This window comes from Danio rerio, chromosome 15, assembly GCF_049306965.1.
Source record: "Danio rerio strain Tuebingen ecotype United States chromosome 15, GRCz12tu, whole genome shotgun sequence".
In the NCBI taxonomy this organism is placed as follows: Eukaryota; Metazoa; Chordata; class Actinopteri; order Cypriniformes; family Danionidae; genus Danio; species Danio rerio.
The window spans coordinates 33,834,113-33,842,999 of record NC_133190.1 but is presented as its reverse complement, the minus strand read 5'-3'; the positions used below and the strand labels follow the sequence as shown (position 1 = coordinate 33,842,999).

The 8,887-nt window shown below is 34.1% G+C and overlaps 2 protein-coding genes across 3 annotated transcripts in view; one reads left to right on the top strand and one right to left on the bottom strand.

Annotated features, from left to right (window-relative positions):
• The window catches only part of or40a1 (odorant receptor, family 40, subfamily A, member 1), a 617,996-nt gene that overhangs the window by 103,948 nt on the left and 505,161 nt on the right, over positions 1-8,887 (bottom strand). The gene's annotated exons all lie outside the window — the stretch shown is intronic.
• cuedc1b (CUE domain containing 1b) overlaps positions 4,846-8,887 on the top strand; it is a 49,791-nt gene continuing 45,749 nt past the window's right edge. The window contains exon 1 of the mRNA XM_068213557.2: positions 4,846-5,084. The gene's annotated coding sequence lies outside the window, so the exon portion shown is untranslated. The remainder of the gene's footprint in view (positions 5,085-8,887) is intronic.

Sequence of the window (8,887 nt, the reverse complement as noted above, 5' to 3'; positions counted from 1 at the left end):
GTACTAGCATACATTGTTATTCTTTAGCTGAAAAAACTGCAGGTTAATCCACTGAAAAAAAAAAAGTATTGCTTTGGTAATCTTCAAAGTCTGACTATTTGCTTTCTCTGTTGATGTCAGTTTGATGGCTGGAGCCAGAATATTCATTCAACATACTGAAATAAAAGTCTCAGCAATTTCCAGTTTATGCGGCCTTTAATGCTGTAAAATAGCTGTACACTGTTAAAAATACTGGGCTCCCACAATCCATTTGTGTTGGAAGTACATTAAGGAATTAAGTTAACTTATTATTTTTTTTATAAATTTAAATAGATTGGACATAAAACAATTAAGTTGTCGTGTACTTGCATCAAAAAATAAATAAATACAATGTACTTACTGTGTTTATAATGTATTTGAGAACACTTGTGGTGCTCTTGAGTTTGGATATGGCTGTTATGGGCAGGTCTGGTATTATGCACTGTAAAAAGTAATTAGTTACTTAAAGTGAGTAAATCAGTTGCCTTAAAAGCAACAAGTTGACTTCACAAAGATAATGTAAGTAAACCCATTTAAACTTGGAACTGTTAAGTGGATTTTTACAATTATGAATTTTTTTTAAAAAAAATTAAAGTCAACTTATCCCATTTTACATTGTCAGACTATTTTAGGTTTATGTTTTCAAATAAATACTGTAATTATTACAATATTACATATTTGATGCTTCATTAAGTCAATAAAATCTACAATTACAGCCTGTATTGAATTTAGCAGAGACACTGGAGTCTGGAAGAGCAGATTTATTTTAGTTACTGTCATTTTGCTATACAGAAAAGCTGGGGAAAAACATAATAAAGGTGCACTGGAAATAGTGATTAGTTTACTTTAATTTTTTTAAGTGAGTACAATTTGTATAGTTATAAAAATTAAGTCAACTTTACAGTTTCAAGTTACAATGGGTTTACTTGCATTATTTTTGTAACGTTAACTTGTTTCTTTTGGGGCAATTGATTTACTAGCTTTGAGTAACTAATCACATATTACAGTGTGGGTAGGTTTAAGGGTGGGTTAAGGTGTAAGGAATGGTCAACAGTGTATTTACAAATGTATTTACAGAAGTTAAGTATAGATGTAAAAACATGCATGTATTTAATAAAGCATAAAGGCAATGTAAATGCATGTATTTACACAATTAGTGCATTGTAACGAATTATTAATTTCAGTGTAAGTACATATTAGTTAAGGCCACTTAATATAAAGTGGGATCCAATATTCTTAACCACGCAGGAATGATGTGCAAGAAAAGCCCCGCCTCCTACTCAATATTCATTTTTAGTTGGAGGTACATCAATAAAATTAAATAAACGTCTCGGCAACTTCGGGTTCATGCGTTCTTTATGCTGAAAAATGGCTGTACACTATTTAAAACGCTGGGCTCCACACAATCGAGTTGTGTTTGGAGAACATGAAGAAATTAAGGTATCTTACTATTTTTTTACATATTTAAATGGTTTGAGCATAAAGCAATTAAGTTGTTGCAAAACAAATTGTGTTGTTTCAGCCCAATTTGAATAAGTAGTTTGAACAAACATCAAATCTCTTTTTTTCTTTTTGAGTGCAAGCTTATGGATTTGTTTTGATATCTACATGAACTTTTTGAAGCCTCAGAGCTGAACAGACTTTAAGTGGATGGACAAAAATCTCTCTGATTTCATTCAAAATATCTTCATCTGTGTTCTGAAAGATGGACGTTGTGATATTAGAGTTAATAATGACTGAATTGTGATTTTTACAGTGAACTAATCTTTAAACTCGCACCCCCAGTGTTTCCAAACCAGTGCTGACCTGGTAGCAGAACATTTGAGGTCTCAAGTCAAGTTAGTCTTACATGGACTTACATGTGAAATGCTGAAATCACTCAATGGCCTGTTTCCTTTTCATTCTGTTTGTTTTGAAATGTTGCCTTCAGTCGAGGCGGATTAACATGGAACTGGAATTTGAGGAATCTGACTGAAAACACTAAAACAACACGAGGGGAAAATAGACAGTGTTTCTAATTGTGCTTGTGATTTTTAAATGTTTGTCCTTCCGCAATGGCGTCACTTCCGTGCCTGAACTGCATGTCTGAAAATGCCACCGTGAAACGCATCAGTCTTCTCTCTCTGTGCTCAGTGATGGAAACTGCCTGGGCGGCAAACTGCAGTTTAACTGTTTACCAAATGTGTGGAGATTTAGAATCTATTTTGCATATGAAATATCAAGTTGCCATGTTTGAGGAATTATGATTTCGTTTTTTTTTTCTAATATCCTAAAAAGTATTGCTCATGAAGTTACTCCTTATGCATCAATATGTTTTAAAGAACATTACTGGGGGAAAAAAAGAGAGCTTGTGTTCAGTTTTTGGATTTGGAGATTTCAAAAAATGAGTCCAGTCCTTTCATGTCCTTTTAATTAAATTGGCAAACCCATGTGAAGGCCAATGAATGTATATCTTTGTACAAAAACATTTAGCTCAGAGAACGTGGTAGTTATGATAGACACATGCAAGGAAAAACACAAGTAAAATAACCTTTTATAAGACCTTTTGTATTAGAACATTAACATTGGTAATTTTGTATATAAATATATGAAGACTAGGCTTTTTTGGTTAGCAGAAAGGTAAAAACATTCCTACTTTTTTATGTATGTCAAAAATAATTATGTAAACACATCGCGCAATGTTTTATGTGCCTTTTATTTGGGTTGTCTAAATAAAAGAACTGTCAAGTATGATTCGACTCCTTCTGTGAAAGCATTTTTTATACATGCATAAATACAAACAGTACACTGTAAAAAAATATCTGTAAATTGACAGTTTTATGTTTTGTTCTTTGCTTATTTATGCTTTTGAATTGCATTATGGGATCTTGATCTTTTCTCCAAAAGCTTTTAATCTTGAAATGTTTAAAAAAGGGAATTTATTGATATTTTAAATAGCTTATAGTGATAAATTGTCTGGCTTGTTGTTATATTTACAGTACAAAAACCTGGTAATAAGCTGCCAGTATATGGGGCTAATAATATGCCCAAACTATCTCAATTTGAATTATATGTTGTTTGAATTATTGACAATTGTAATTTAATATATCTGAATTTTTATATGCCGTTAAAAGTTTTTTTGAATTTAAATGTATTTAATTAAATTTGAATTTTATGACTTGAATATTGAACATCTGAAACTTAAAACAACTGATTTTTTATAGCCGTATATCAAAGTTCAGATTTTTTGTGTTCTGAATTCAGAATGCAGATATCCAGTTTGTAAAAATATAGTTTCAAATTATCAAGATTAGGAAATTCAGAACACCAAAGTCAGTATTCTAAAATTCAAAACCAGAAATTCAGTTTCGACAAAAAGTAGGTCAGAAGTGATCATCAGGGAAGAGAAGACTTAGTCTTAAATTTCAGATGTTCAATATTCAAGTTATGAAATTCAAATAAAAAAAATTTAAAACAATTTTTAATAGCATATAAAAATTCAGAATTATTTAATTACATTTAAAATACTTTTGTTTGATCAAAAATGTCATTCCAACATTAATATTGTGAAATAATATTTCAATTTTAATTGTTTGCATCGTGTGTGAATACATTTTAAATGAAAATTTCGTGATTCAATGTCAAATTTCTCTCAGGCATTCAATATGTTTTTATTATTATGTTTTCTAATAGTATTTGTATAATAATTTAACATTATTATAACTGGCAGCACAGTGGCTCAGTGGTTAACAGTCACCTCACAGCAAGAATGTCACTGGTTCGAGTCCCCGCTGGGTCAGTTGGCATTTCCATAGTGTACGGGTGTTTCCCAGTTTTGGGTTGTGGCTGGAAGGGCATCCTCTGTGTAAAACATACGCTGGATAAGTTGGTGGTTCATTTCGCTGTGGTGAACCCTGATGAATAAAGGGACTTAGCCGAAGAAAAATTAATTCAATAAATATTATTACTATTATATAGTTGTCATTTTCAAGATTATTATATATCAAATACAACCTTGGTGTGCAAAAAGAAGCTAAATCAAAAACATTAACAAATCTTTATATATCCAAACTTTTCAAATGAAGAGTTCAGATGCAAAAACCTCTAAATCCAGAAGATTTCTTTCAAAATTAGCTTTTTTGTGTGTGTGTGTGTGTGTGTGTGTGTGTGTTTATGTTAATATTTCGGTGCCACAGTGGTTAGCACGATTGCTTCACAGCAAGAAGGTCGCTGGATCGAGCCAAGGGGCTGGGTCAGTTGGCATTTCTGTGTGGAGTTTGCATGTTCTCCCCTTGTGAGCATGGGTTTCCTTCGGGTGCTCCGGTTTCCCCCACATTCCAAAGATATGCGAGACAGGTGAATTGAATAAACTAAATTGGCTGTTGTGTATGAGTGTGAATAGAAGAGTGTCTGTAAGAGTGGGTGTTTCCCAGTGTTGGGTTGTGCCTAGAAGGACATTCGCTGTATAAAACATGCTGGATAAGTTGGCAGTTCATTCTGCTGTGGCGACTCCTTATTAATAAAGGGACTAAGCTGTAAAGAAAATGAATGAATAAATTAATGTTGATATTTCATGTTAAAGACAATAAAACCTATTCTTTAGCATAAAGTGAAATTAATTAATCTACACAAGGAGGCGTCTAAACTACTCATTCTAGCAGAAGATATCAGACGACATTAAGAGGCCTTTACATGTGAACTTCATATGTTTTATTGGAAATGCATTGACTATATTTCAGGTGTATCCTCTGCGGCTGTAGTCTTTCTCTCTGTCCGCTAGGCGGCCGTGTGGCTCTTTGTTCACCCACACAGAGATTGTGGCTGTGACAGATTTTTTCCCATCTCTTTGATTCATCCTGATACACAACAACACACTGGCTGCTAGTTCCCTTTCAGTGGGGATTTCAGGCGCTGAGCATGAACACGCCGACTGGGTCCCAATCGGTGTCGACAGAGATGATGTACGCCGATGTATACAGTCTTTTAAAGCCCAAGGAAATGAGCGACTAGTGTTTATATTTAGGATAAAGGGGAAAACGGGACGGATTGGGAACGTGCGCTGTGGAGTCTGCTTCTGTTCACCTAGAGTAAGTAGCTTTGTTTTTTACACCAGCTTGAATTTACATACAACTCTGAGGGTTTCACAATATATTTAATGGTGGCATTATTAGGATTTAGTTTATACGTTGCTGAAATCGCTATATGGGTGATTTATGGTTGCTTTACACGTCTTTGTTTAGAGTACTGTTGTTGAGCAGTGTGTTGTGAACTGCTGCGGCCTCCAGTTTTATTTACACTTCAAGTGAACGTGTTTATATGCGTGATAGGAGATTTCTGTGTTTAAATATAGACAGGGAATTCCACATCTTAAATCTGGGAAGTGCTGCCCTTCTGTCATAAATGTGGTTGGTTGTGCTTCAAATGCTAGTTCGCTCTCTAACGTTAACTAGACTGCACGTTTGGGTATTACTGACGCGTATTAATTCGGCAGTTATGTCCGATTCTTCAGCGAATCGTTATTTTGAGTCGGTTCGTTTTACTGAATCGATTAAACATGACCACTCGTGCACCAAATGAACGTAATCGGCTCGAGTAGTTTTTGAGTAAACGTGCGTTATACACGAGTACACTATAGCAAATAGTACTAAAATGATACTTAAGTTAAAGTATTACTTGCCTAAAATGGAGTGTAAGTAGAGTAAAAGTGAATATTACTCAAATTATGAGTGAAAAGTAAACCTTTCATAAGTACTCAAGAGTAGTGAGTGTTATACTATAAAAGGCTGATGCATTCACATATAATTTGTGGATGTGTGTAAACGTAACATTCTGTAGTGCATTTGGTTATTCCCTAGCCAGCACACAATCTCATAAGACGTTAATAATTGGTTAGATTTAGGTTGTGACGTCAGGTGACCAAAATTAAATGTCTAGCCAGCGTCTAAGGACAATGTTATTTTGATGTCCAATTACCACGTCAAAGTTTGGTTGATTTTAGGTAATACCTGTCAACATTGGGATGTAAATATAAGGGATATGCCCACCATAATAAGGGACTACTACCCCTCACCCCTGTTTCTAGTTAAAGCAATATTATTTTCACACAGCTGCTTTTTTAACAATATCTTCCATAAAGTACTTTTGCACATTCATACATGCAAACCTTGTAAGGAAATGCCATTTTCATATTTTGAGACGCAAAACATCAGTGTTTAGCTTGTGAAGCACATTTTGGGGTTCAAAGGTCTAGATCTGTCTGGCAGCCGTAGTCCTGGTTGTTGAAATGTTATTAATGATGGAGGAGGCGGTAAAGGTCTATCAGTCGGACAGCTGGTGCCACTCCTCTCCCCTTAAGTGAAGTCTTGATTTGCATATGGCTACTGACCCTGTTTTTTCCCTTCTTGAAGATGCCGGAGGGTTTGATGGACTGATCGTATCCACTTAAACACCTCCTATTTTGTATGGCATTATCCTATTGAAAGCTTTTAAGAATGTCTCTTGTACTGCTCCAGAACCTCAGAGTCTGGGGGTGATGAACTGGATGTAGATTGACCCCTTCAGATGATTCTCTTTATATAGAGCACAGCAGCTTCCAGAAGTAAATACACTATTGATTTTTCTCCATACAATAGAAATTGATTTCTATTATTGATTTTTATCTTGCATAAAAGCATTTAAATATGTTATTTCTAAAAAAAAAAAAAATACAACCAACTGCTTAAATAAACATTGTCATTATTTTAATTAACTGCATCTTCTGTTATTTTGTACTTGTTTTCTCCAAATTATAGTGGAAGGCTTGGTCATAAATCAGAAAGGCTAAAAAAAGATATGTATTTTTATGACTTATTTTATCTTTTCATGAGCATGTAAATAATCAGAAACTTTGTCGACAGAGAACAGTAATGCTTTGAGACATATATTCGAAGAGATTTATTCCTAAATCTGTTTATTTAAAAAAAAAAAGAAAAAAGAAACTTGTCACTATTGGATGTGTTTAAGCATCTGTATTTTTAATTAATTACTTTAGGACAACCGGTGCTTCCCACACATAGACTTCACGTGGGCGGGCCATCCAGATATAATAACAGCCACCCAAGTATATTTGGTGAAATTTTTTTATTATTATCATCCTCTTTTTGTGTCCGCACATCAGCCAAACATCCGTGATCGATTAACTAGTTTAAAATCTCCTCTAGACCTACATGTTTCCTACTTCTCATTGTGTGTGCACAAGAACTGTCAAAAGTCCCACAATCTCAAGTGTTCCGCAGAGACCCACAGAGACTCGCCTTTTGGGGACTTAATAATGCGTCATTTCAGGGTGTCTAAATCTTCTAAAATGTCCGAGATTCGGCTTTTGATTTCGCTTTGCACAGCCGCAAGACAGAGTTTATTTTCAATTTACTCGGAGAGGGCAAAACTACACCTAAACTGGCTGCAAAATATATGTACATGGTTAGGGGTGGTTAATTAACTCATTTGCCCTATTTAAATAATCTGTATACTCCGGTTTCCCCCACAAGTCCAAAAACATGTGGTATAGGTAAAATGGGTAGGCTAAATTGTTCGTAGAGTATGTGTGTGAATGACTGTGTATGGATGTTTCCCAGTGATGGGTTGCAGCTGAAGGGGCATCCGCTGCGTAAAACATATGCTGGATAAGTTTTTCGGTTTGCAGTGGCGACCCCTGATTAATAAAGAGACTAAGACGAAAATGAATGAAATAATCTACACTTTTTAATCTTGTAATTAATATACTTTTTAGAGATTTTTATTCCATAGATGTTTTTATTCCTTTATGTCATTTATTTCTCTTTTGCTGTATATATTTTTTAATTTTTATCGATGTTGATGTATTACATATTTTATACACATCTAACATGCTTTGGCAATACTGTACAAAATGTCAGCAGCAGATTTGACCTGTCAGTGGGTGCACATGGCTTCTGAATAGATTAAAAGTAAAACAAATAGTGGATTTCTTTTTTTATTTTAACAGTCTAAAAAAAAAAACTTCAGGCCATTGAAAAAGAAACAGTGTATAATAAATAAAATTATTGTTAAAAATCACTTTTTTTGTTGCATGTAGGTAACCATGTGCCGTGGGTAGGTGTGTTTCAATCTGGCTACCACCACAAGTATATTTTAAACCTGTGAAGAGCACTGACAACAAAGTCCCAATTATAATGTTCTGTATATAACTATTAACTATCATAAACTGTTTACTTTTGAAAAGCTCGAACAGGGAGTACGTATTTTAATCTGTTGGCATTATTGATTTGATAATACATTCCACATCCTCTCCAATACTTCTGTGCTCTTATGGATCAAGCAGCATGATTGAAAGACAAACCCTTTACCTTCAGTTTCTGAATGGAATGTTGTATTTATTTTTAGTTTCGTATTTTTCTAGTTGTGCTTATGACAATGTGTAGTTAAAATTCATTTTGTTTTGCTCAAGAAATTATTATTGTTTTTAGTATTTAAGACTTTAGGCCCACCTAATATTTTTGAGGAAACTATGTTTTTTTAATACAAAATCTTTTGTAACATTCTGTATTGTTAGTAGGGCTACACAACTAATCAAAGGTGTTTTTCTTGTGCATTTTGTCAGTGAAGCCGGCTGTACAGTTTCACATGAGAATCAAACTCCTTTCCACAAATTGAACTTTAAAAAAAATGTATGCATTCATGTAATTTTTGAGCAGTTTCACTTTCATTCAGCAACAGCTGAAACAGTTTTTTTCCAGATAGCATAAACGTGTATTCGGTGATGATAATAATGATGATCATGACGATGACGGTTGTGTGTGCACGACTGAAATAGTAATACTCTATGTCTTAATTCAATTTGTGTTTACAACGATTATGACTTTCAGCGTATCTA